This window comes from Callorhinchus milii, unplaced genomic scaffold, assembly GCF_018977255.1.
Source record: "Callorhinchus milii isolate IMCB2004 unplaced genomic scaffold, IMCB_Cmil_1.0 Scaffold3, whole genome shotgun sequence".
In the NCBI taxonomy this organism is placed as follows: Eukaryota; Metazoa; Chordata; class Chondrichthyes; order Chimaeriformes; family Callorhinchidae; genus Callorhinchus; species Callorhinchus milii.
The window spans coordinates 6,638,065-6,664,396 of NW_024704744.1; the positions used below are offsets into that span (position 1 = coordinate 6,638,065).

The following is a 26,332-nucleotide window of genomic DNA, read 5'->3' on the forward strand; positions in this document are numbered from 1 at the left end:
GGTTCCCTGCACACTGAGTTCCTGTATCAGCCGCTTGATTCAGTGTTATCCAACAAGCGGAGCTTACACTCACTCCCATTTTTATGGACCGAGAGGGTGAGAAATAAGAGACAAGGTGCAATCCTACCCCATTTTCTTCTGATTGGATTTTTTCCTGCACACTATAAAATGTGTTAAATCTTAAATGTTCAAGTTTGCACTTCAATTATGAGAATGTCACAAGCAAGCTCTGCATTGCCCAAATAAATATTAGAGCAAAGCCACTAGAATTTCAATTTAGCAGAGTCGCTATTTTATTTTATGTCTAATTTGTTCTTTCAGAACCATGACACCACTACCTACTTTATCCAATCAAATGGTCAACTGGCACCCAATAATATGATTTCATGGATCAATTATATGAACAGATTACTGTACACGTCTTAAAGGCGGCTGTGTTACCAAACCCCATTTTCAGATCTCTTGAGATGTTCTAATCATTTTGTATACTTGTGTGCATCAAAGTTGTTATCTTACTGGTCTCTCGTGTGCTTGTCTCTCACAAGCATTTTACTATAAAAATCATCCATCTACGTTATGGCAAATTACTTTGAGCTGATACTTCAACTGTGTTACATACTGTACATTTCAAATGACACAGCTCTCATTAATCACCTCTCGCTTGCACACATTCAGATGAAGGGTTCAATTTAACTATTGGACAACTTGTTAGCATTGTGAATGATCATGGTTAAAATGTTAGGAGTACAAATAGCAATGCATCACAATGATTACATGCATAACTATTGACTGCTTTTGAATGCAATTTTGGTCATTACGCAAGGTTCAAGTTACAGGCAAACTGGACAAGTCATATCAAATCCAATTTAATCAGTAATCTGCACTGTGCATGCACAAGTCAATGCAGCCTGTAACTGCATATACATTGTCGGCTCAAGACTACGTCGCTGCTCGCGTACTTACTGGCAAGCATTGGAATCACATTGAATCGCAGCAAATGAAGTTGTTCTGCACATGTGGACGGATCAAGCCTATATTTCCTGCGATTCAATGCAAAAGGCCGGTAAACGCACATAGGTCAATTGGTCAGGACAAAATTTTCCGCAACTCAATGCACGGTTAAGTGTGGGAGTAATGGAGGCTAGTGGAGTGGCGTAACGAATTAGCAGATGATAAATGTGACTAGTGCAAATACATCTAAGTGGTGTTGAGAGGAAACTGAATGAGACTCAGGTGCATGTACGACTTTCAGCACCGTGGGACATCCTCCCGACGTGAAAGGCGCTATACAAATGTCATTTTGTTGTTGTTAGGCGATTATAAAGATAAGACTTGTGAGTTTTACAGTATATCATTTGCCACATTTCTCCCCCCTCCTCTATAAAATGCTACAAATACAAATAAAGGTGTCATAAACATAACTGTACCCAGATTAAATATGCTCATCCTTGGGGTGGGGTTAAAGAGATAAGAAATGCTAAGAGCTGTTCAAACTATGGAATTCTTTAAAACTATATTTATTCCCATTACATCTGGACAGAGATGTTTAGTTTCTTGAACACATCAGGAAAGCTGTGCTACTTACAGGGCTACATACAATGCTGATGTTTGTGGAGTCCTGTCGCTCAGTGGTTAGAGCACTCGCTTTGCAAGCGAGGGACCTAGGTTCGCTTCCCAGCAGGGTGAAACCTTGGGCAAGTTTCCTTACTCCACACTCCTGATAATAATCCCTCAAGAAAATAAAACAAAATAAATTGGGTCACTTCAAACCATGATTGTTTGTGGGACACTGCTGTGTACAATTGGCTGCCGCATTTTGCCCAGAAATATAGTCAATTCACTTTACAGTCTATTCTGTGAAGCGCTTTGAGACGTCCAGAAATCGTGAAAAGTGCTATATCAAATGCAAGGATTATTATTATTATTGAATCACTGATCAGAAGCATTTTCAATGTTGATGGTTAGATAGTGCAATCATACCTACATATTCTTTCCTGAACTCAAACCAGAGGCACAAAATCACCAGAATGCAGTAATTCATCCTCATTCATTCAAGCTCCAGATTATCCTTCTTGATGCACACATAGGTGCTGTGCTGTACATTTCCAGGGTCAGATTATTCTAGTTTACCTAGAGAGACCATGCAAAACATCTAATAAAATTAGATATTTTAGATCCAACCTGGGTGACATCCTATTGATAAATAATGATATATAACTATTTAATACAAGCACATTATCTCACAGTGTTGGGAGTCCAACTGAGTCAATCTGACATTGGTCAGAACTAAGAAAAACTTGTCCTCTGTTTTGCAAACAAGGTGCCAGGTACCCTAAAAACAGAAATAAGAAAGTAAATCCTGGGAAAAGGATGGCGTCCCCTGGAGACCTGTAGCGTATTGGTTAGAGCACTCGCCTTGCAAGCAAGAGGACCTGGATTTAATTCCTGGGCAGGGTGAAACATTAGTCAAGTCCCTTACAACTCCTTTCACGGAGCTAAATCCCTCCTTAAAAAATACTTTCCATACAAAGTACTCTCCAGAATGATGAACCTTCTGCCTTGTCAGGCATATTTCGATTTAGGAGAAATGTACAGCTTTGTGAAGACCCACTGCTGTAGATTTTTGTTTCCTTCCAAAACTGTTTTGGTGACATGGAGTTAGATGGGAGGGTTGGCCTATGTACATATCAGAATGGATTCATTAATACAGCAATAAATAGGGCATAATGGTGTGGGGAAATATTTCAGTGGGCGCATAGTAGCTAAAGATTTGATCATAAGCGGTGGGACAGAGGAAGTGGCCAGCCCAGAGGTGGAGAAGCAGGATGTGCGGACAGGATGTACGGCCAGCATGAAGGAACGAGAGGAATTTCACAATGAACATTTCTGAACTGAAGGGTGGTAAAGCTAAGGATGCAGGACTCATTCAAGAAACAGCTTGATACTGCAATGATGGTAAAGTCAGTATTCTGGAAGGATGACATGAAATACATGGACTTACGTTTTGGGAGAGGATGTGGACTGTGAAGGTGTGTATGCATTGAAGACTATGAAGCATGGAGCTAAATGGTAGCCAAGGAGAGTGTTCTATAACAACCACCATTACATGCACAAACGTATCTTCTCACAAAAACAACACTTTTAATTTACTGCTGACATGGATTTTGGCAGCTCCTAATAAACGGGTCACTTTCAAGACAGGTTTTATAAATGCCCCAAGGGCTTCGGATCAATGCTTTATCAATCTTTCAGAAAACAAAACAAGAATAATTCTAAGAGAAACATTTTATTTCCAATTTAACTGTTCCACTCGTTCAGCAGAACAATGTCCCCCTAAAAGCCAAAAAGAGTTGTGGCCAAGAATATCAATTCAAACAAAGTTTCATTTTTTTTGATAACTGTCCTTTGTGGCTGTCAGATGCCAAAAAAAAACTTTTATTCAGATTTCTGTTAGATGCCTTACCAGAATGACATAAAGGATTTACAACATTAAAGCTGTGGCCTGTTACATGCTGGGTGAACGTGCATGAACACCAGATCAGTATTGAAAAGCATACTGCAGGAGGTAGCAGGCTTTAGCCTATGACACAGTAAATTAACCACATCAATGACTCTACAGTAGCTAAAATGAAACCTCTGTGGAAAAGCCTCATCATTATACATGACTTCAAGGTTACTTACATCTTTCAAGCTTAATATCTATGCAAGAAAAGTGAAGACAGACATTCAGTCAGAGCAAGATATAGTACATAGAAAAACAGGTCTCAGAGTAGACACGTGCCGAACCAGAGATACCGCTTTACATAGTACTAATGATGTTAACTTTCCTCTCTTCCCCCTTTGGCCTCACTTACACACTCGCTGGATAAGAACCTAAAATTACATGAAAGAAAATAAAACAACAGAGCTGTGGACACAGAATGAGAAACTGGTAGAATTCATGCCAGTTTTTATTCTGACTCTGCCGGCAAATCGGCAATGAAAAGAATGCAATTTTCTAAGCGGTGAATGTAACCAGATCCTATTTGGAGTCAGATCTCCCGTTGCAACTGCTGAAAGTTGTTGCTCTTGCGCGAATGAAAACCTGCAAAGTCAGACAAAGTCAATGTGTTGACATATTCTGCTGAAATGCTCATCAGCGCCTTGGGACGTCCTCCTGACGTGAAAGGTGCTATACAAATGTAATTTTGTTGTTGTTGTTGATGGACTTTGTCACAATAAACTTCAAAGCACATGAGACACTCGCTAGGAAGTGCACATTCAACCAAATAGCCTATTTTGCCCTTATTAATGAGGGAATTTGGGTTTTGGTCACCATCAGTTTCAAAGGGGAAAAAACAATAATATAATTGTGAAACAATAATCTGAATAGCAAGTTGATCTCATTGATGAGCCATCCACAAGTTGTGGTTTATTTTGCTAACAGCTCAGATATCAACAGGTGACATGAATAGTGACAGAGAACTCTACACTGCAGCCATTCTCCAACTCAGCATTGATCAGGGATCAAACCTAAGTCTTTTCGGATGTGTTGGACAGTGAATTTAAAAAGTGAGCAACTTGTGTATCCACGCATACATGTTAATAGTATCTGAGCAAACCCCCTGGGGAAGTAACACCTCACTCACAATATTATATTATGCTAATTATTCAACACCACATGCAGGTGTTTCTGAGAACAGCATCTCTGTTATCATCTTTCACAACACTTTAGCAGGATAATGGTACGCCCACCGCAGGCAAGCAGTTACCCAGGCAAAATGTTAACTATTGTGAGACCGTGTTTCTTCTTGGTTAGCTGGGTGCCCAACATACAGTGCACAAAACCCCATAACCATGCTTAAAACTGGCCAAACCAGCAGAATTCCTGGTACTTATACATGGAAAATTAACTGCGTCCAGATCGCGTCCGTCTCTCTCGCTTTCTGGGTAGACGCACCTGCTAAATTAATTCCGGAAAGTATTAGGCTGGGAGACCCCAGAATGTGCATCTTGGTAACTGCTGGAATTTAACCTGTTAAAACTGTATAACTTCCCAATGAAAAGCACTATCTGGCAAGTGTCCTACTGCTGGTCCACCAACGACTACTCATGGGTTGCAAGATTAGCATAAACTGAATCCCTGCCCCAGGGACCAATCTGCCCCTCCAAATTCTGCTGACTTTCTGCGCAAAAGGAGAAAGTGCTACCAACTGAGCCAAGCTGACAGCTGAATATGATGAAAGATATCAAGCTTCTGTACAGTACTTTTATATAACCAGTTATATCAAAATAACAGCACGAGAACAGCTTCTGAAATGACCTATAAAGGGAGGGGGAAAGAGAGTCACCCAGAAATAAATTAGTTTACAACACCACTTTCACGTGTTCTAAGACTTAATATATGGTGCACTGCTTCACGACTGTATTAACTGTGAAAGCCATGGAAGAGTAAGCCAGTAACTGATACAATGCAGCTTTCCGAGCCTTTTATTGCACAAACACACTGACGTTCAGTTCAGGAGGGTGAGTGGTGAAGTTTCTTGGCATGTTGAGCCCCCCACAACATGTTGACAGGTAAGCACCATGTTCATATGTCATCATATTCTCAATCCAAAACTAGTGAAGCGTGGAATGATTTGAAACGTGCCTGGCACCCAGATGTTCCAGCCAATACAATGCTTCAATTTTACACACACAGAAAGAATTTCTAATCATAAGGGCAGACGTACTGAGCATCAGTGCACAATTCAACATTTTTTTTGCATTTTACACTTCTATCGAACTCTACTGGTGAAATATAATATGTGACTTCACACAAATGAAGACTGACATATTTCATTTTCCACTAACATCTGGTAGCGAGCACATTCTGAAGGAGCAGATGTACCACCGACATATGTTTTCATTTACCGAGATGGATGAGATCAATGCATTTGATAGATTATGGCCCAAGAATAAAAATCAGCGTGCACCCTTTGCTTAACTTCTAGGATTTGTGTTTGAGCTTTGGTCAAAGCGTGCATAAGGTAGTTCATTAATACTATGTACTGTACAACCAAGTGGAGCTTTTACTGAAGAGTCACGACTAACTGAAGAAATCAATTATACAGAATTATAATGAATGAAATGCCTATTACTGGGAAGATGGAGACTGGAATATGAATAGAATTGACAATTTTCCATCACCAATTGTTGAATTGCAATGTCACAAATGAATGTAGAAGAAAATGTGCAGTATTCAGTCATGATATTTCTGTTTAAGCAAAAGATGAATCTTGATAAATAGGGATTCTTTCGACTGGATCTTCAAAATATCTCAATACTGCACTTTTGATGTGGTTTCAGATTTAACTATACAACTTGAATTTTGAAAATTGCTGCTGATGTCTTCACAGCATCTTTAAAAATGGGTCTGAATGATCACTGAAAAGGTTGCTGGTGGTAACATAAAGTGATTACCAAACATCACAGATTACTATTGTTATTAGTATTCCATCTCTATTTTGCTTGTGCCTCTGCCAACTGACTGCTCCACTGCTCATTCTGCAGTCGTTCCATTCCACTTTTAGTAGCTGAACACTCTCCTGAAATTCTTATACCTGGCTTTAATAATGATAATAATCCTTGAATGTGATCTACGCCTTATCACATCTTCAAGACAACATCATTATATTTGTGCAGCGCCTTTCACATCGGGAGGAAGTCCCAAGGTGCTGGACAATCAGTGTTTCAGACCCAAGCTGGGGGTCAGAATCGGGGAAGGCGGGGTGATCGAGGGCACGGTCAAAGAGGAAGGTCTTGAGACGGGTCTTGAAGGAGGCATGGGAGAGGGCGAGGCGGTAGGACTACAGGATGGCGTTCCAGAGGGTCGAGGCAGAGTGGCTGAAGGCCCGCCTGCCAATGGAGCATATCATCTTGGGAAAAAGAATCATTTGGTCCATGAACCTAAAACCTTCTGACCCAGTGTTGCTGAGTAATCCAAGCTGTACCTGCACAGATCCAGAATCAACAAAGCAGATACATACTTCCCCTGCATGACAAATCTTTAATGGGTAGCTAGCGTAAATAGACAAGTACTGAGCTGCATAGTTAGCAATTGATGAGAGGGAGGAACTGTGTGTATGTCTTTTCTCAGTTTTAATTCTGCATCACAGATAACCTTTGAAATTCTGGTCTAAGCTACTGTGCACTCTGTGAAAAAAAACACAGCAAAAAACATTCGATGTCAACATTTGAATAACTTCCAGCAGTAGCTCCTGGTTTAACAACAGACCTGGATGAGTTTCCAAGCTCACGCTGTGAGATGGAGATTAATGAAGGTACCCAGTTGAGGTGACAGGATCACTGAAGCATCCTGGATGAACAACTCTATTGACTGACTGTCAGCGTTGCACTAATGTCTTTTACTTTCATTTCTCAAAAATTCATCCACCCAAGTTACTGTACAGGACTAAAGTCTTGTGCGCAAACTACATCCCACACGATGGGACTTCCTGCTGATTACAACACCAACAAAGTCTCACAAAGCTGTTTAATTGCAACAAACTTTTATGAGCCATAAACAGTGTCAGAGGTAAACAATTTATTATTAGCTAATTTTAAGCACCATGACAACATGCAGCAAATGTCTGATGTAAAATAATGATAACCATTCTGGCATTTGATATAGGGTCAAGTATCTCAAGTGCTTTACAGATTATTTCTGTCAAGTGTAGTGACCATCTGTACGCAAATGCAGTTACCATTTTTTTTTTGTTTGTTTTTTTTTCCACAAAGAATTTGTGAACGACCAATTTATTTAGAAAATTTGGAGGATAGAGAAAATCCTTTCATTTTGTCGTGATCTTTAACATCCACCTTAAAAAAAAGGCAGACAAAAAGGTCAGATTAATATATCTGAAGGATAGCACCTCCAACAACGCAACATTCCTTCAGTAGTGCACCCAGATTATGAGCTCAAGTCCCCACTATGGAATATGAACCCATACCTTTCTGACCCGGAGATGAGAATGCTACTAAGTGAATCAAACCAACACCACAGAGGGAGCCACAAAATAAAAATAGCAGGATTAACTCACCTCTAGTCAAAAGAAAGCAAAAAGAAACTTTCATAAACAGCAGAAGGAGAAAATGGGAAAGTTACAGGGAAACGTTTCCAACTATTCCCTAGAACTGTTAACAATCGCACAAAATGGTAACAATTATATTCATGAGGAGTGATAAAAGTGGTGAATTCAATCCAAACGGTCATAAAAAACACTTTTTTTTGCAATTTACAATGGTCAACGCTAATATGAACACTTAGACTTTGCATGCCATTTTGTGTAATGACAGCAAACCAATAATTTACTTGACATGGATAAATATCTAAATCATAAAACATTGCTGTGTATATCTGAAAATGTTAAATGTCTTCAATCAGTCAGAGCTAAGCCTGTCAGAATTAAATGGGTCTTAAATAATATTTTCTAAGCATCGAAAAAAAATAATCGGAGGCCACAGGAGAAAGAAAATGCATTTGTCATGAACACAGAAACACCGTATATCACAACAGTCAGAATCTGAAATCTATGACCTGTAAATACTTTATTATAGCCAGCATTCAAAGGCAGCCCCGGAAAAATTCGCAAGTGAATTATGGACATTACAGATTAGTAAAAAATGAGCAAAAATATTTCAAGAGACCCAACACACAAAAAAAAATCAATAAAGCAGTTTGACAGGCTACTGAAATTGCCGACAAACCATTTTATTCTAAATGGAATGGTTGTGTGGTTTATAATCATAACATTGAACTCCCATCTTAGAAAACTTCCCGTTTCGTGCTCCTGTATCTTCTTTGATAGAAAACTGAGTGAAGGGTTAAGGTCCTTTTTTGTGCACAACAACACTACTCGTGTTGGGAAAGTAACAGAGATGAGGCGCTTCAACATGTGGGTTGGTACCAGCAAACCTGAATTTTAAAAGGCCAGTCAAAATTGCAGCCTGTGGTATTCTCCCCCATATCACTAACAACAAAAGTAGTCAGTTATCAGAGCGTGGTGGCGTTGGCGGTGGGCGGGGGGAGGTAATCATGTTGGAAAATTGCCACTGAAATTGAAGATAGGTGATGTGAAATAGTAAATATTTCCACCGGGAAGCAGTAACCCCTACTGTTGTACTATCCAGCATGTGTGTGTCAGCCTGGCTCACTTGGTAGCACTCTCGCCTCTGAATCAGAAGGTTGTAGGTTCAAGCCGATGCTGGGAGTTGAACTGATATAGTCTAATCCAGGAGGCTTCAAATTGGAGGTGCATGAGAACAAGTTACTGGGTAAGATTCATTTTCTAGTCTAGCATTTTGCTCAAGTCTGGGGGGAGGTGGGTGGGGGGAGGCAAAGAGAAGCCGAGTGTGAGGAAAGGTTCATCCTGTTCCCTCTGATTGAAATGTTAGTCGCTAACCAGCCCAGGCACAAGAGGCCAAGGGGGAGATGAGCCTGTACCTCCCGAGGAGCATACAAACATGGTATGTTCTAAAAGGATGGTGGCACACGTGGGACATTAATTTCCGAAGGGCGGCACATCACGAAAAACTGAAAACTGCTGGTCTAAGTTGACATTCCAGTACTGGGGAAGGGCTGCACGGTCGGAGGTGCAGTCCTTCAGATGTGATACTGAAACCAAGACCCCACTTCCCTGTTCAGGTGAAACAAAGATCCTATGATTCCTGGAAGAGAGAAGGGAGTTTCTCATAGTGTCCTCGCCAACAATCTCCCAAAATAAAATTGGGCATTCACTCCATAGCTGTTGTGGGACATTGCTGTACACTAATTAACTGCCATGTTCACCCACACAGAGAAAACACTTTACATTGTACCCTGTGAAATGCTTTGGGATGTCCTCTTGACATGAAAGGCACTATAGCAAAATGCAAGGATTATTATCATATGGAGCTGAATGCCTTGTCAAGCAAAGAGGAGAAAGGAGTTTCAATATTAAAAGTATCTGGACATCAGATGTAGATAGGCTGAGAAATACTAGTGAATTGCAATGTGGATAAATGTAAGGTAATGCATTCGGGGAAAGAGTAATAGTAAATATAGGTAACCATCAGTAAAGTTAGAAATACAAAAATAAAATTCTGGGTTTAATTATTTATTCTATCGTGAAAGAATCTAGTCAATACAAAGCAGTTGTGAAGAAGGAAAATCAACTTGGAAACCTATGGAGGGCATTGCAATCAAGTTCAGGCATAGATTGCTGTTGAAGCAGATTCTGAAGTGTTCTTCTGATTACTCAATCTCAAAAAGGATATCAGGTTTTGGAAAGAGTTCTGACTGAAGGAAAGACACTGGGCATGAAATGACTTTATGAAGAACGGTCTTGATCTCGTTCCAAAAAGAGCAAACTAAACAGAAGTAAAATACCAGTATTTGGAACGAGTGATGAAATAAGATTGATTTAATTAGGTCATTGAACAAAGGACTAAATACAAGGTTCACGATTTTCAAGACGAATAAGTACCTTAAAAATTAGAAAAAATATTCTTCTATACAGATATCAGTACATGGGACCAATTAACTGATCAATAGAAAAAAATTATACAGAAAGCATACACCTTGCAAAGACTTACTCTGCCACCACTCAAATTAGCTTGACAGACCAGAGACAAAGGGCGGTATTGGGAATTAAATTTACAGCAATGTGGCATTTGCAATGTTAAAGCAGATTTACTTTCAGAATAGTTAGGTTTGTACACATAGCAACAAGATTTTTTTATGCAGTAAAATAACACAGGTATATTTACACTTGTAACAGCCCTTTAAATTTCACCTTTAGTTAAAATATCGCTGCCCACTTCAAAAAGCGTAAGTTTAGAAATTTGACCTTTACTGCAATCGCACCTCCATCTTCCAGTGAATTTTATGATGCACTAATTACAGTACCAGGATGTGTTCCTTAAGAAGCAAAGTTTAAAATGTATTGTTCTAATAACATTGCCATTTTAAAAATATTTAGCCAAATGCTTTTCAGGTAATTGTTTTCCAACAAATATTACAAATGCCAAATTCTGTTTACGGGAATTCATAAATGAATCGAATGAAAACCATTTGTTACACAGCAACCCATGTTGTTCAACATTTGGTCTGTTTGAGTTACCAGTGAACCGGGGAAGGGATGGAGAAAAATGATCCAGATCTTCATAAATAAGCAGAAATTAGGCTGATGCAAGATTCCATACCCATTTCTCAAATAATAATAATAAAAAATAATCCTTGCATTTGATATAGCGCCTTATTTCATACAATGTTACAGCACAGAAGGAGGCCATTCGGCCCATCGAGTCTGTGCCGGCTCTTTGACAGAGCAAGTCACTTTCACTAACCCCAATCACCAGCTTTCTCCCCATAACCCTGCAAACCCGTCCTCCCCAGATACCTATCCAGTTCTCTCTTAAAAGCTGTTATCGAATCGGACTTCACTACCCTTTCAGGCAGATCATTCCAAATTCGAACAACTCGCTGAGTGAAAACATTTCTTCTAAACTCCCCTCTGCTTCTTTCACAGACACACCTACCAGCGGAAACAGCTTTTCCTTATCTCGCCTGTCGAAACCTTTCATGATCTTGAAGACCTCTATCAGGTCCCCGCGTAACCTTCTCTGCTCTAATGGGAAAAGTCCTAACTTCTCCAGCCTGTCCTCATAGCTAAGGTTCCCCATTCCTGGTATCATTCTCGTGAATCTCCTCTGCACCCTTTCCAGTGCCTTAATGTCCTTCCTGAAGTAAGGTGCCCAGAACTGGACGCAGTACTCCAGCTGAGGCCTAACCAGTGTTTTGTATAGATTAACCATAACCTCCCTACTCTTATACTCTCTGCCCCTTCTAATAAAGCTCAGTACACCAAATGCCTTTTTTACTGCCTTATCTACCTGCCCCACTACCTTTAATGATTCGCTTACTTGAACACCCAGATCTCTCTGTACGTTCACCCCCCTTAAGATTGAGCTACCAAGTCTATATTGCCTCCTATCATTTTTCCTACCTAAGTGTATCACCTCACACTTATCCACATTGAAATCCATCTGCCACATGTCAGCCCATTCCACCATTCTGTGTATGTCTGCTTGCAGTTGGTTACAGTCCTCCTCACTATTTACTACCCGACCTAACTTTGTATCATCTGCAAACTTGGAAATAGTGCTCCCTATGCCCAAGTCCAGATCATTAATATATATTAGAAAGAGCAGTGGTCCCAATACCGATTTCTGGGGGACACCGCTGCACACCTCCTTCCATTTCGAGAAACACCCATTAACCACCACCCTCTGCTTTGTCACTCAGCCAGTTCTTAATCCAAACTGCCACTGTCCTCTTAATACCGTGGGCCTCTAGTTTTTGTATTAATCTCTTATGCAGTACTGTGTCAAAAGCCTTTTTGAAATCCATGTAAATAACGTCCACCGCATTTCCCTCATCAACCCTCGCAGTCACCTCTTCAAAAAATTCTATTAGATTTGTTAGGCAAGATTTGCCTTTAACAAATCCATGTTGGCTGTCTCTAATTACCTCATGTTCCTCTAAGTAGAGATTTATTCTGTCCCGGATTATGGTCTCCAGTAGTTTTCCTATTACCGAAGTTAGGCTGACTGGCCTGTAATTTCCGGGTTTGTCTTTCTGCCCCTTTTTGTAGAGGGGGTAACATTAGCCACTCTCCAGTCTCTTGGCACCACTCCTGTGTCCAATGAAGATTGAAATATAATGGCCAAAGCCTCCGCTATTTGAACCCGTATCTCCCACAGCAACCTTGGGTGAAACCCATCTGGTCCTGGTGACTTATCAATTTTGAGCCCAGTCAATCTTTTCAGAACTTCCTCTCTGTCTATAGTAATCTGATCTATTTCCTCTACCCTCTCATCCAATACTGCGGCATTTGGGGCATCCATTTCCGTTGTGAAGACAGATGCAAAGTACTCGTTCAGTACATCAGCCATGTCCTCTGCCTCCACAACAAGATTGCCGTCATTGTCTTTGATTGGCCCCACCCTACCTTTAACTAACCTTTTTTCCTTTATGTGCTTGTAAAATATTTTAGGATTCCCCTTTATGTTACCCGCTAACCTCTTCTCATGCGATCTTTTAGCCTGTCTTATCACTCTTTTAAGATCACTCCTGCATTCTCTATAATGCGCTTTGCTATCCTCAGTATCTTGCGTCTTCCAATTGTCGTACGCCGTCTTCTTCTTTTTCATCCTAGACAGAATATCCCTGGTCATCCAGGCTGGCTTGGTTGTCGCACATTTCCCTTTTGTGGGAATATATCTATTTAGACCTTGAGCTATCATATCTTTGAAGATCTCCCATTGCTCATGAGTCGTTTTACCTGCTAGTCTTACTTGCCAGTCCACCAACTCTAGGTCCCTTTTTAGCCCATCAAAATTAGCCCTTTTCCAGTCAAGCATTTTCACCCTTGACTGTACTTTGTCCCTTTTCATGAGTAATCTAAATCTAATAATATTATGGTCACTGTTACCTAGATGCTCCCCTACCGAAACCTGTTCAACCTGACCTATTTCATTCCCCAGGACTAGATCCAGCAATGCTTCCTTCCTCGTAGGACTGGAGACATACTGCTCAAGAAAATTTTCCTGTACACAGTCTATGAATCTTTCTCCTGCCTTGCCCTTAGCGCTGCTATTTTGCCAGTCTATATTGGGATAATTGAAATCCCCCATCTTACATCTATCCGTGATCTGGTTGCAGATCTGCTCCTCTATCTCCTTCCCGCTGTCTGGTGGTCTATTAAACCCCTATCAGTGTAACCACTCCTTTCTTATTTCTTATCTCTAACCAGATGGATTCTATTGTCGGGCGCTCCAGAGCCTCGTTCCTTTCTACAGCTATAATTGTATCCTTAACTAATATTGCCACCCCTCCTCCTTTTCTTCCTTCTCTATCCTTCCTGAACACAATATATCCTGAAATATTTAACTCCCATTCCTGTCCGCGCTTGAGCCATGTCTCGGTTACTGCCACCGCATCGTAACCCCCCTATGGCCAGTTGAACCTGCAGCACATCAACCTTATTCCCTAAGCTACGTGCATTTAGGTACATGCATTTGAGGAAATTGTCCGCTTGTACCTGCTCTACACTTCCCACTTGTCTTTTTCCTCTAATCTCTAATCCATTGTTTATCCTTGGATACCCATCCCCCCTCGACACTAGTTTAAATCCGCCCCTACAGCATTTGATAATCTCTTGGCAAGGAAGCTCACCCCTAACTTGCTTATTACGTCGTTGAGACGTCTCAAAGCGTTTCACAGAATATATTGTCAAGTGATTGTACATTTTGTGGGCAAAATACAGCAGCCAATTGCATACAACAGCCAGGGATTGAATGACCAATTTATTTCCATTGCGAGGAAAGATTGCTGTGCCTGCCTCCTTGTTATTTACACCAGTTTTGAGCGTTGCTTGAAATTGTCAAGGGATGATCTGAACAATACATTCGACACCTATGATCATTTGAAAGCTTGGCAGGGGAGCTCTGAATGATGTCTAGTCAATGCCTCTTAGCAGCTGAGCAGGTTTGCTTTGTTCTTCTCTTCTTCATGTCCACTTTTCCTGTCTTTGCCTTTCAGGTTCTCTGAAGGACGAGAGGCACAGAGCGACATGGCTGAAGTTTCATATGAAACTCTTTATTCACCAAAACCAACCTTTTGTTTGCGAATCACTGATTCTCCTCACGAGCTGCTGACAGCTTTCTATGAGAACGATGGCATCAAGAATCAATATATTAGTTAATAATAATATTGCACTTGATATAGCCCCTTATCTTTGTGGCGTCTCAAAACTCTTCACGGAATATAATGTAAAGTGAATTGACTGTATATTTTGTGAACGAAACGCGGCAGCCAATTGCGCACATTAGTGTCCCACAAACAGTCGTGGATTGAGTGACCAAATTATTATTCTTTAGAAAAAGATGTAATGGATTATTATCTCTGGAAAAGCAATCCGCTAATTGACTAACAACCGGGTTCTTACTTACTGCTAGGTGAACAGAGGTATGTGGAGTAAGAAAACTTGCCTAACGTTTCACCCCACCCAGGAATCGAAGCCAGGTCCTCTCGCTTGAGAAGTGAGTGGACGAACCAATACTTGAGAGGACTCAAGTTGCTTATTGGTTAGAGCACTTGCTTCGGAGGTAAATGATGCCTTCTTTTTTCTAGACACCCCACATGTAGATTTTAAGACCAATCATGAAATCAGCATTGCCAATCCACAAAGTCTTTTTCAAGGTCAAAATCTGGTTCAAATCAAATATTTGAAGATTTGCTGCTCATTTAGGATCAACTGTTTTCCATGTTTGTCATTCATGCAGACCTTTGACAAACAACAGATACACAAGATCTTCATTTTCTTTATATAGCTTTGTATCAGCGAACCACCTTTCTAGGTACATTATTGTCGCTTATAGTAATTATTGCAGTACTCGATAAGGTGCTATAAAAATTAAAAATTCTTTCTTTGGTTCAATTTATTTTCTGTGAGATTCTGGTCATTATTGGTTTGCCTAAAAATACATGGTTACTACACGTCTCAGAAACTTGGTGAAGCGCTTTGAGATGTTCCCAACGTTATAGGCACAATATCAAATCTGAGGATTATTATTATGTCCTTGCGCATTTCTCCATTACAGAGGTTTTTAAACATATCATGAAAGAGCTGGTTAGATTTTTGTATATTTTTGTATCACAACCATACATTTGTCCCACTGCCATTAGTGAAATTTACCTGACTGTAATTGCAGACAACTGGGCTTCCTTGAACACAGAGTGAATATCGGCTGTTACTAGAGGCAAGTCTGTTATTAACTTGAAATAGTGTGGCAGGTAGAAGATGTTGTTTGTGATGTCCTGCAGCTGCCACATATGGAAGTATTTTCACAAATTCACACAAGATGTTCCACCCACGCTCAACATAGATACATCACTTCAGAATCATCACTGCGTCAACGCACAGCAACCAGAACTGACAGCTTGATCGCATACAATGTATATTGTCAGGAAAAAGAATCTTTCTAATGCTTTTGTTGGTTTAAGCAAGAACACACTGATTGGCCTTGCATTAGCGAAACACATACGGGAATGCATTCAAGATCTTCTTCACTACTTCACTTCACATAATCTTGACTAGCTTCACAGTGTAACTCATACAAGGTAACATGCAACAAACTGATCTTGCCACAGGATATAGTCATCTTTCCCAATATAATCTGATGAGCTGTTCTGCAAAAGGAAATTCTGGTTTGAATTTTCTGAAGATGTCCATGCAATTTATGATGTGAAATCTTCCTCTTTAAAGGTTATAACATGAAGGGTTTGCTGAACCTTTATGCCTCTTTTTTGAAAAAAACTACAGGCTTGGTAAATCACGGTGCTAATTCACTTTTTATTTAAACCAGAAATATCAACAGACTTTTAAGCAATATTAGAAAACCATGGCAATTGCAGAAAAAATGAACACTATAAATTCAACCACTTATGCTATGCTGTCTTTTATGTGTTTTCAGTAATCAGGAAGTCATCAATCATCAGCAGATAAAGTTCAACACAGAAAAATACGTGGTACTACATATTGGAAGTAAAAATTGATAGATACAATTTGCCAAAGGGGGAAGTAGTAATACCCCCAAAACAAAAATATGTGGTCATTCTGTTTGTGAGAAACATGACTGTTTGTGGGATGCTGCTGTACATTTGCTGCATTTGGTCCACAAAATAGTCAATCCACTCTACAATACATTCTGTGAAGAGCTTTGAGACGTCTCAAATCCGTAATAAGGCGTTATATCAAATGCAAGAATTATTATTAGATTATTATTACAGGTAAAGCTCATTACAGTAAAACCACAAGGTCCTGTACATTAAAAGTAAAATAAGGAGCTGTATTTACGTGTGTTTTAAAGTTAACTGTTCCACCATTACTAATTTCAGGGTGTGTCTCAGCCGAAAGCTCTGCCAGGATAATTGTAGTTACATTAATTCTATGTTATATGTTGCTGTGTAAGGTATATACATTGGTAATTAATTCTGTATCTGCTTTTAGATTCAGGTGCATTTTCAGGCTGAATGAGTTTTGCTTCTGATTAATGATAATAATGACTGGAAATACATCACAAGTGTGAAGTTATCCCTGAATCAAACTCTCCTGTCACATCTCTGACAATCTTGTAAGTCCTGGCTCGGCGATCTACTTGAGTAAGATGCTTCAAAGCAGACCTGATAGCCTTTGCTAAAAAACATAATACTTTTGCAAACTGCGTGGGATTGCCAATAGTAATTTTCTCCTCATCACTTCCATCAGTGCACTCAGATTCCTGCAGACCTTTTCAGCCTGTCCACATCTTAAACTAAATCACCATCAAGGAGGTCAATTGGAATAAAATGTAGCTCAAAATTTTGTGGACAGAAAATACATCCCGTGGTGCTATTGTTCTTCAACCATCAATAAGGACTCAAAACCCCTCTCTGATTATAATAAGGTGCTTTCTATTTAGAAACCTCCACAAATCTGTAGTAGTGGTTATGGAGTGCAGAGACAACCTCAGTTGCTGAAGAACGATCCATGAACCTATCCGAATCGCTTTCTTACTCTCTTTCCTCCACCTAACCCAATCCTGCTCTCCCCAAACTTGACCTTGCATAGGCTTCCAATGAGCTTCTCCACTAGACCAGCATATCAATGATAGTTTGATTACAATTATCTTCCTACTTCTTAACTCACCTGTTATTCACCTTCCACTACCTGAAACTAACAGCCATTTCCTCCTTTTTCAAAAATATTGAAGCAAAAATCAGAACGACTGGAATTGACAATCCAGCTACCGTATCTCTCTAGATTTAAATAGGACAAAAATAAGCCAAAATAGTTTGCAAGAAACAAAAATCAGTTCTAAATAGCCCCAAGTGTGGAGTCTGGAAGCGTATTGGTTCCAGGACGTACCTCGTAAGTGAAAGGACCTGGGTTTGATTCCCAGGTGGGGCAAAACCTTAGACATGTCTCCTTACTGCACACGCCTGTTTACCCAGCAGTAAGTAGGAACCCAGTTGTTAGTTGATCGCTTTCCGAGGATAATTATCCCTTAAAAATAATAATAAATTTGGTCACACAATCTACAACTGTTTGTGCGTAATGCGCAATTCGTGGAGTCCTGTAGCTTAGTGGTTAGAGCACTCGCTTTGCAAGCGAGAGACCCGAGTTCAATTCCAGGCAGAGGGCGAAACCTTGGGCAAGTTTCCTTACTCCACACAGAGCCTAATAATAATCCCTCCAAAACAAAACAATAATAAATTGGTCATTTTCAATCTACGACTGTTTGTGGGACATTGCTGTGCGCAATTGGCTGCCGCGTTCGCCCACAAATATACAGTCAATTCACTTTACAGTGTGTTCTGTGAAGCGCTTTGGGACGTCCTCCCGACGTGATATCAAATGCAAGGATTATTATTATTATTATTATAATTCACTGCTGCGTTTCCCACACAAAATACACAGTCAATTCACTTTACAGTATATTCTGTGAAGCGCTTTGAGACATCCCAACAAAATGATAAGACACTATTATCAAATGCAGGCTTATTATTAAAAAGGACTAACCAAAAGATGCTTATACATCCATCAAAAACGCATACCAAAAAGTACCAAGCCTAAAAATCAGGTCATTGAAAGCAATTATAAGTATCATGTGCAGGATCAAGTGGATAATTTTTAACTGGAATTTTTTTGGGGAAAAAAATCTATTTTGGGTTAAGCAGGGAAGTTTTCTACAATGACATTTGCAGAAATTACTATCATCTCTAGGGAGCAGAACAGCCCAGTTCAAATTGGTATCTCATCATGCTTCAAGCAATTTGTCAGAAACCTGCCCAATCAAATTGATTACTTAATTCTCCAAAAAGAAGAAAAAAAAATCCTAAGTTAGTTTTGATAAAGCTTCCTGCAACTGCCCAATTATTTGCTGACTTCAGTCAAAGCTAGGCTCCAGGCATATTAGCAGATAAGAGATTGTTGCTGTTTGAGATCACTGTGCAAAAGATCATATGAGCAATTTGGCAACTCTGGCGGGTGGGAGTTGGGGGAGAGGAGAGAACAGAGAGGATGATATCTGTTGCCACCAGCTTGACTGAATGTGTAGCACTCTCACCATGTCAGAAGGTTGTGGGTTCATGCCTCACATTGGTGATTGAGCTTATGTTCTAGACTGACACTGCAATGCAGTATTGGGGAGTGCTGCACTGTTAGAGAGGCCATCCTTTTGATGAGACATTAAGCTGATATTCTACTGAAAGACACTTGCAAAATTTTGAATTGTGATGAATGAAAATTGCAAAACAGACTCTCCAGCCTTGGATACTTATTTTGTTTCAGGAAAGGTATCTTTGCAAGCCCTGGAATTTTCTGGGTTGCTTACCAATTATGGAGTTATTTTGTGGATGAAGCCTAAGCTCATTAACTGATACTTAAGGACAGTGGGATACGTATGCTCGAATTGTTTTTTTTTAAAAAAACACACATACTACTCTGAGGAAGCAATAAACACAGATCTGTATGTACTCTTGTGAAGACTAAGATCAATTCTATTGCTCACCAGGCTGCAGCCTGTGAAGCTGGTTCTGAAATTATAGCCAATATGCAATGAGGGCATCACACCGTTGCAGATTCCAGCCAGCCAGGTCTGTATACAAACATTTGAAGTTTGGAACAGACGGATATTCACTGTCCACTCCAGGGATACCATACATTTTTAATGAGTTTTTCGACGATAAAATCTAATAGGAACGCAGCTTAAATCTGAATTCACAAAGCTTGATTTTATGGAACACCTTAAAGGTATATCTCGATCTAGACATTTCCATGTCCTTGAAGGTATATCTCAATCTAGATGTCAGTAATTTCTACCATTACATTAAACCCAAAGTCTAAAGCTAGTAAGTAGGTATACCATCATATTCATACATCTGAACAGCTGCAAACAAGTTTTTAGACACAGATGGAACTTACTGTAATGTTAGTTTTCACAATCATTTGAATAAATGAGATGATAATGTCGTCATTTCACAAAGATGCATCGCTGTGACTTCACAAGTTAATGGAGAACATGAGCAGCTGTTCCTAATTTACTGCGCTTATCCACCGTCAGAATACATCATACATTAATAGTCATATATCCCGAAACTGCTCAAGAAATTTTCCTTTCAATATTCTCCCATTTCAAACTTGCTCCCTTTATAACTGTCTTCAGTTTCCTTCCTTTCAGTTAGTTTACTAATTCATGTCAATGCCTTGCCTTCGAGCCAAGTCTTGGGGATGATACGGTAAACTGAGGTCCCACTAAATGTTTCTTACCCAAAGCTGATTAGACTCCAGCAGTTACCTCAACACATCCTCTGGGGTCCCCAAGACTTCGCTCTTGCCATCCCACGCCTAATACTTTCTGGAATTAGATAAGCAGGATGTGTCCCTCCAGGTCGAATGCGCATTCCATTCCAACAATTTATCTCTGGGATTTCCACGTGTAGGTGGGATGCATGGAATTCTCGGTTTGGTTTAGATACTCTTAAGCACCGTGGTGATGGTTTCCGTCAGTCTGACCCCCCAAAATTATGGAGTTCCACGTGACTGGTGGCACGCTCAACAAAAAAACACAAATTTAAAAATACAGCAGAAGACACCACTGTTGACTACACAAGTGAACGGAAGCAGGCTTTATCTTACATTTGGACATTTGTAATGATTACAGGAACAGAAATAATGTAGTGCATTGTGGACTTTGTTATAGATGGTAGTTAGAATGCATAAAATTGCAATCCACCTTTTAATGAGATATAAGAGCAGCTGCCAGTACTTCCGCATCATTGTCACCGATCACATAATTGGTGAAGTCACTTGAACACGTGTGTAGATTGTCGCGTTACATTGTCGAGAGGTGCTATCCTTCAGATGGTACGGTAAACGGAGGTCCCATCTGCATGTATAGGAGGATGTTAAACGTCCCATGGCACTATTCAAAAAGGGAAGCGGGTTTCTCCTGGTGTCTTGGCCAACAGATAAAACCGGTCACTCATACCATGGCTGTTTGTGAGATATTGGCCACCCCAAATTACAGTCAATCCAAATGCTTTGAGACGTCTCAATGACGCAATAAGGCGCTATATCAAGTACAAGTATTATTATTATCAACCTCCAGAACAATGTTATTTTATATTTGAGTGTTGATGGTATTCGGAAGAACAGCTCATTTCTCTGCCTCACCAACAATACTAGAACACATTTGTATTACTACGAATCATTTCAGCTCGATGGGAAACCAATCCACTTGACAACACTATGAATATGTTAGTAAAAGATTGCATGGAGAATCGAGTAAACAAGGTCGGCTGAGAGTTCCGGCATCTCACCAAGCTACCAGCACTGTTATAATTTCTTCATTTCAACAGGGCAATGGCCAGTCAAGTGCGTGTGTGTGTCTAAGGTGCGTGTGGGTGGATGTGTGTCACTACTTATTACAAGATGGATGATTTTCACACTCTCCCCTCATTTTGACTGCACTAGCCACACCCTCTGGAGGTTAATGAAACCCCTGGGCTGTCCAATTTCCTGTTCTTTAAATTACAAGTTAGAAAATTAATACCGTGGCAGTTTCAAGGTGGCAATTTGAAGTGTTAAACCCTTTACAGCCCAGAGTGCTGGAAAATGAAACCATCTATAATTGCTGCATGACGAAAGCCAGCTCACAGTGTATTTGCATTTAATCAAGAGAAGGCAGACTCTCGTTGAATTACCAAATGTGTTCTTTAAAGAACAATTTCTTTTCACTAAATTTACGACAGTAAGCATCTCAAGTCTTTGCACAAGATTCAATGTAGTCTCCATTCATTCGCCTTAAATACATTACAAGATCCTATAGCAAGTTTCAATAAGAAGACATGCCTATACTTCATCATTCTGCAACAGACCAAGAAGATGCTGGGATCTGCAGTGCAAAATGTTAAAATTATACAGTGTACAGACAACACATCTTTCTTTGTAGTAACAAAAGGTTTTTTCGCCCACTAACAAAACGAGATCCATTGCGAAATTGAATTTACACACCAAAGAAATAACCGCTATCTCCATGTTCTGCCGTCTCCTAGCAACTGAAACCTACTGATGGTTTCGCTGCAATAGGCAGTGATGGGGATGAATGCCGGTCTGTTTCAGTGCAGCAATGTGTCAGCGAAAGTAGAACTATGCAACAGAAACAAACCAAAAAATGACACGTTCTTGCAGTTTCAGACATGTAGATTGATTCTCAACCCAAATCAAATTTAGAAGATAGATGTTTCAATCAAACTGAAAGATCTTTGTATGGGCACGAGTATATTAACATAGATGTGAACAAGGTAAGGTTTCACATTTTTTTTTTTTCGGTTCTCCATGTTAAATTCACAAATCTCCAGTCGTCCTCAAAATCTCAGGTGCTTTATCTTGTGCAACTGTTATAATAATTATAATAATCCTTGCATTTGATGTAGCACCTTATCACGTCTTTGAGATTTGTTGCTGTTGTTTGAGATGTGTCAAAGCTCTTCACAGAATATACTGGTCAGTGAATTGACCAGTTTGCGGGCGAAACGCAGCAGCCAATTACGCACAGCAGTGCCCCACAAACAGTCATGGATTGAGTGAACAAATAATTATTTTATTTATTTGTTTTGAAAGGGTTATTAGTCCCGGAAAAGCTATCCATCAATTGACTAACAACCGGGTTCCTGCTTACTCCTAAGTAAACAGAGGCGTGTGGAGTAAGGAAACTTGCCTAATTTTTCATCCTGCCCGGGAATCGAACCCAGGTCCTCTCACTTACGAGGAGGTTGCTCTAACCAATCCGCTATTTATAAATACTGATGCATTATAAACACATTAAGCAAAACCAAAATCTTTCTTAAAAAACATAATAGGGTAAATATTTTATTTTTGTTTTATTTTCCACAGGGGCCCATTCAGAAGTATAATTTTCCACAAGCCGCGTGGCGGGCTCGTTTATGTTCAACAACCTTTTTTTAAAAATGTAAAAAGGGACACATTGCCATCTATTTGACACTGCACTTTAGGGGAAAGCAATAAAAGTGCTCTGAAATCTTATGCAAAGGAATGATAATTAAGAGTTACTCCAATTAAAATCAATATTACGTAATTCAGCTCACCTTAATACCAATTGGACATGGATGACAAACAACCCAAATATCAGTTCCCCCGAATTTTACAGCACTTTTATAGAAAGAAGAGTCGCTTAGTTGAGTTGGCCGTCCTCTTGCGCTGGTCAGAAATCTTGTGTCACGGACTAGGCTCTGAGCTCAGTCTAATCTGACACTCCAGTGCAGCATTGGGGGGGGGAAACGCAGATGAGACAAGAAACTAAGTTCCATCTGCCTATTCATGTGGGCATTAAATAATGTATATTTGAAAAGAGGAAGAAGTTTCTCCCAGTATCCTGACCAACAATCCTTGGTCATTCACCTTCTGTCTGTGGGTCATTGCTATGCACAAATTGGCTGCTGCGTTTCCTAGAAACATATCGAAAGACGTACAATCTTCAGTGCTAAAACAACAAGTTGCATTTATGTAGTGACCTTCATGCAGCGTTGCACCTCAGAGCGCTTGACAATGGCGGAGCTCCATACTGGTGTTTATACTCCACATGAGACTTCACCCACTTTACTAACATCTCCCTTGCCTTCCCACTTATAATGATGTCCTAGCTAACAATCCCCCAAATAAAATTGGTTATTAATTTCATAGCTGTTTGTATGACGCTGCTGTTTGCAAATTTGTTGCCCATTTCACCCACAAATCAGTCACTCCACTCCATTACAGTATATCCTGTGAAGCCCTTTGAGACGTCCCCCTAACATGAAAGGCACTATACCAAATGCAAGGATTTTTATTATTATTATTATACAAATGTAATTTGTTGTTTGTTGTATTATTATTATTCCATTCTCCCTCAAGTATAGTTTTCTTTGAAATTTATTCATGTTTTTTTGCCTCAATTACTGCTTCTAGCAGTGAGTTTTACATTATCACCATTGTCTTGTCAACTGAAGTTTTGTCAACTCTTTTGGGGGTATTATCACAGAGGAAAATGTTTTATCTAACCTGTCCAGTCTTTGTTGGTCTCTGTATTCTCTTATCCACAGTAATACTCTTGTAAATCTTTGCTACACTCTCTTCATTGCCACACTATCCTTTGTATAATATGGCGACCAGATCATTCTGCAAGACTGCTTATCTTCCAGCATCTTTTTGCATTATTTACCATATCCCTCAGCTTGGTGTCATCTGTAAATTTTGACACTATACCTTCTGTATCCAAGTCCAAATCATTTATGTAAATAGTGAACAATTGTGGACCGAACACAGTGGATCACCACTTGCTCCTACTCGACAGTCAGAGAAGATGCCTTCTACTCCTGCTCTTTATTTTCTGTTTTCTGGTCATTTTCCAATCCATTTCGCCTACAAAATAATCAATCCATTTTACAATATATTGGGTGAAGCGCTTTGAGACGTCTCAACAACATGATATGGCACTATTTCACATAAAAAACTCTCCCACGACACCATATGTCCTGAGATTAGTGATGTGCAACATTATCGAAGGCCTTCTGAAAATCCATCTACACCACACTCACTGCATTTCCCTTACCTACATTATATGCTCCATCTTCAAAGAATTCAATCAAGTTGGTCAAGCATGACCTTCCTTTTAGCAATCCATGCTGACTGCATTTTATTATATTCTCCATCTCAGGATGTTTAGTTATTTCATCCTTTATTAACGACTCCAATACTTTGCCCAAACATTAAGATAACTGCCCTGCAGTTTCCTGGATGAGCTCTATCTCCTTTTTTACAAATGGCCATTACATTTGGCACCCGCCAGTGCTCTGGCATAATTCCTTTCTCTAACAGAGATTTTAAATATATTAGATATAGACTTGTGCCTCAGCTATCTCCTCCCTCATTTATTTAAGGATACTTGGGTGCAATCTATCCGAGCAAGGTCCTTTGTCCTCTTTAAAATCTCGCATGCTTAACAATAGCTACTGCGAAATGATTTGATAAAGCTCTATATCAGATGCAAGGATTATTTATTAGTTTATTAGTTACTGGAGTATATATATTTTCATATAAATAGCTTAGTGTCTTGTATGCTTTTGTCAAGAGTGGTGAAAGACATTGATCAGATCCAACAAAGGTTCAAAAAAGCTGCAAGCAGCCGGGTTATCAGCGAATGGAGTTCCTGCTTGGCTATTCCGATTGTTGTGTGGCACTTCAATCTAAATGAAGATGCTCATCCTAAATGAAAGGCACCATAAAAGTGCAGGTTTTTAATGCTGTGCACTATCAAATAGAGTATCTGAGGGTAAAGGTGTCATTTCTGATCTTCCATCTAGAGAAGGTTCCGTCTGTTTTCATTACGTGCGAATCGTTGAGTTTTGCTCAAACAGAATAGATGGGCCCAAGTTTCACTCGGTTAGTGTGGACTAGCAGGATTACTCTCTTTCCTCTGATCTTGTAGATAAATCCTTAGGAGGGGAAGGAGAATGCATACAGAGATATTGCCCTCCCGAGAGACTGACAGACCATTTAGAATAATTGTTCAACTCTTGCAGCAAAACCTCAGCAGCTGTTTATTCTGGACGGTTGCCATGAGAACCATTTCCAGGTGACCCCACCTGTCAAAGACCATCTGGATTATCTCTAGGTGGAGGGTCTGGTCATGTAAACGTACTCTTGTCCTTGCTTAGAATATCTACCATAACATTCTGCATACCTCCAAGGTGAGCAGTAAAGGGCACGGAGGCGCTAGCGTGCACCAGTATCAAATGTGCATCACGTTGCCGCGTCAGGAGGCAGTGTGTGAATTTACTTAATGTTTATGCATCTCAGAACAAGAATGTCGCCGAGCTAGATTCTCACCGATTGCTCCACTTCATCCTTGACCAGAGCGACCCCATATCCTTGACGTGCATGTCTGTTAATATGTCAAAGCAGTGTGCTAATGGTCACACGCAGCTTGCAGTAAGTAGAAAATGTATTATACAACACCTAAATATGAAATGTTATGAATTCATCTAAGAAAAGGAAAATAGCTTCCTCCGAAGCCACAGAGCCTCCCTGCAATCCTGAGTGGCCCAGGGAAAATATTCCCAGCGCATGTGCTAGCTTAGGCAGAAGGCTGAATATGGGGAAGGTCGATAAAAACAGAGAACAAGAGTACGCCTATCAGAATTGGCTTGCAGCAGGGTTCATAACAACAA

General features: G+C 40.0%; 1 protein-coding gene across 1 annotated transcript in view; it reads right to left on the reverse strand.

Annotated features, from left to right (window-relative positions):
- prim2 (DNA primase subunit 2) overlaps nt 1–26,332 on the reverse strand; it is a 135,151-nt gene that overhangs the window by 96,563 nt on the left and 12,256 nt on the right. The gene's annotated exons all lie outside the window — the stretch shown is intronic.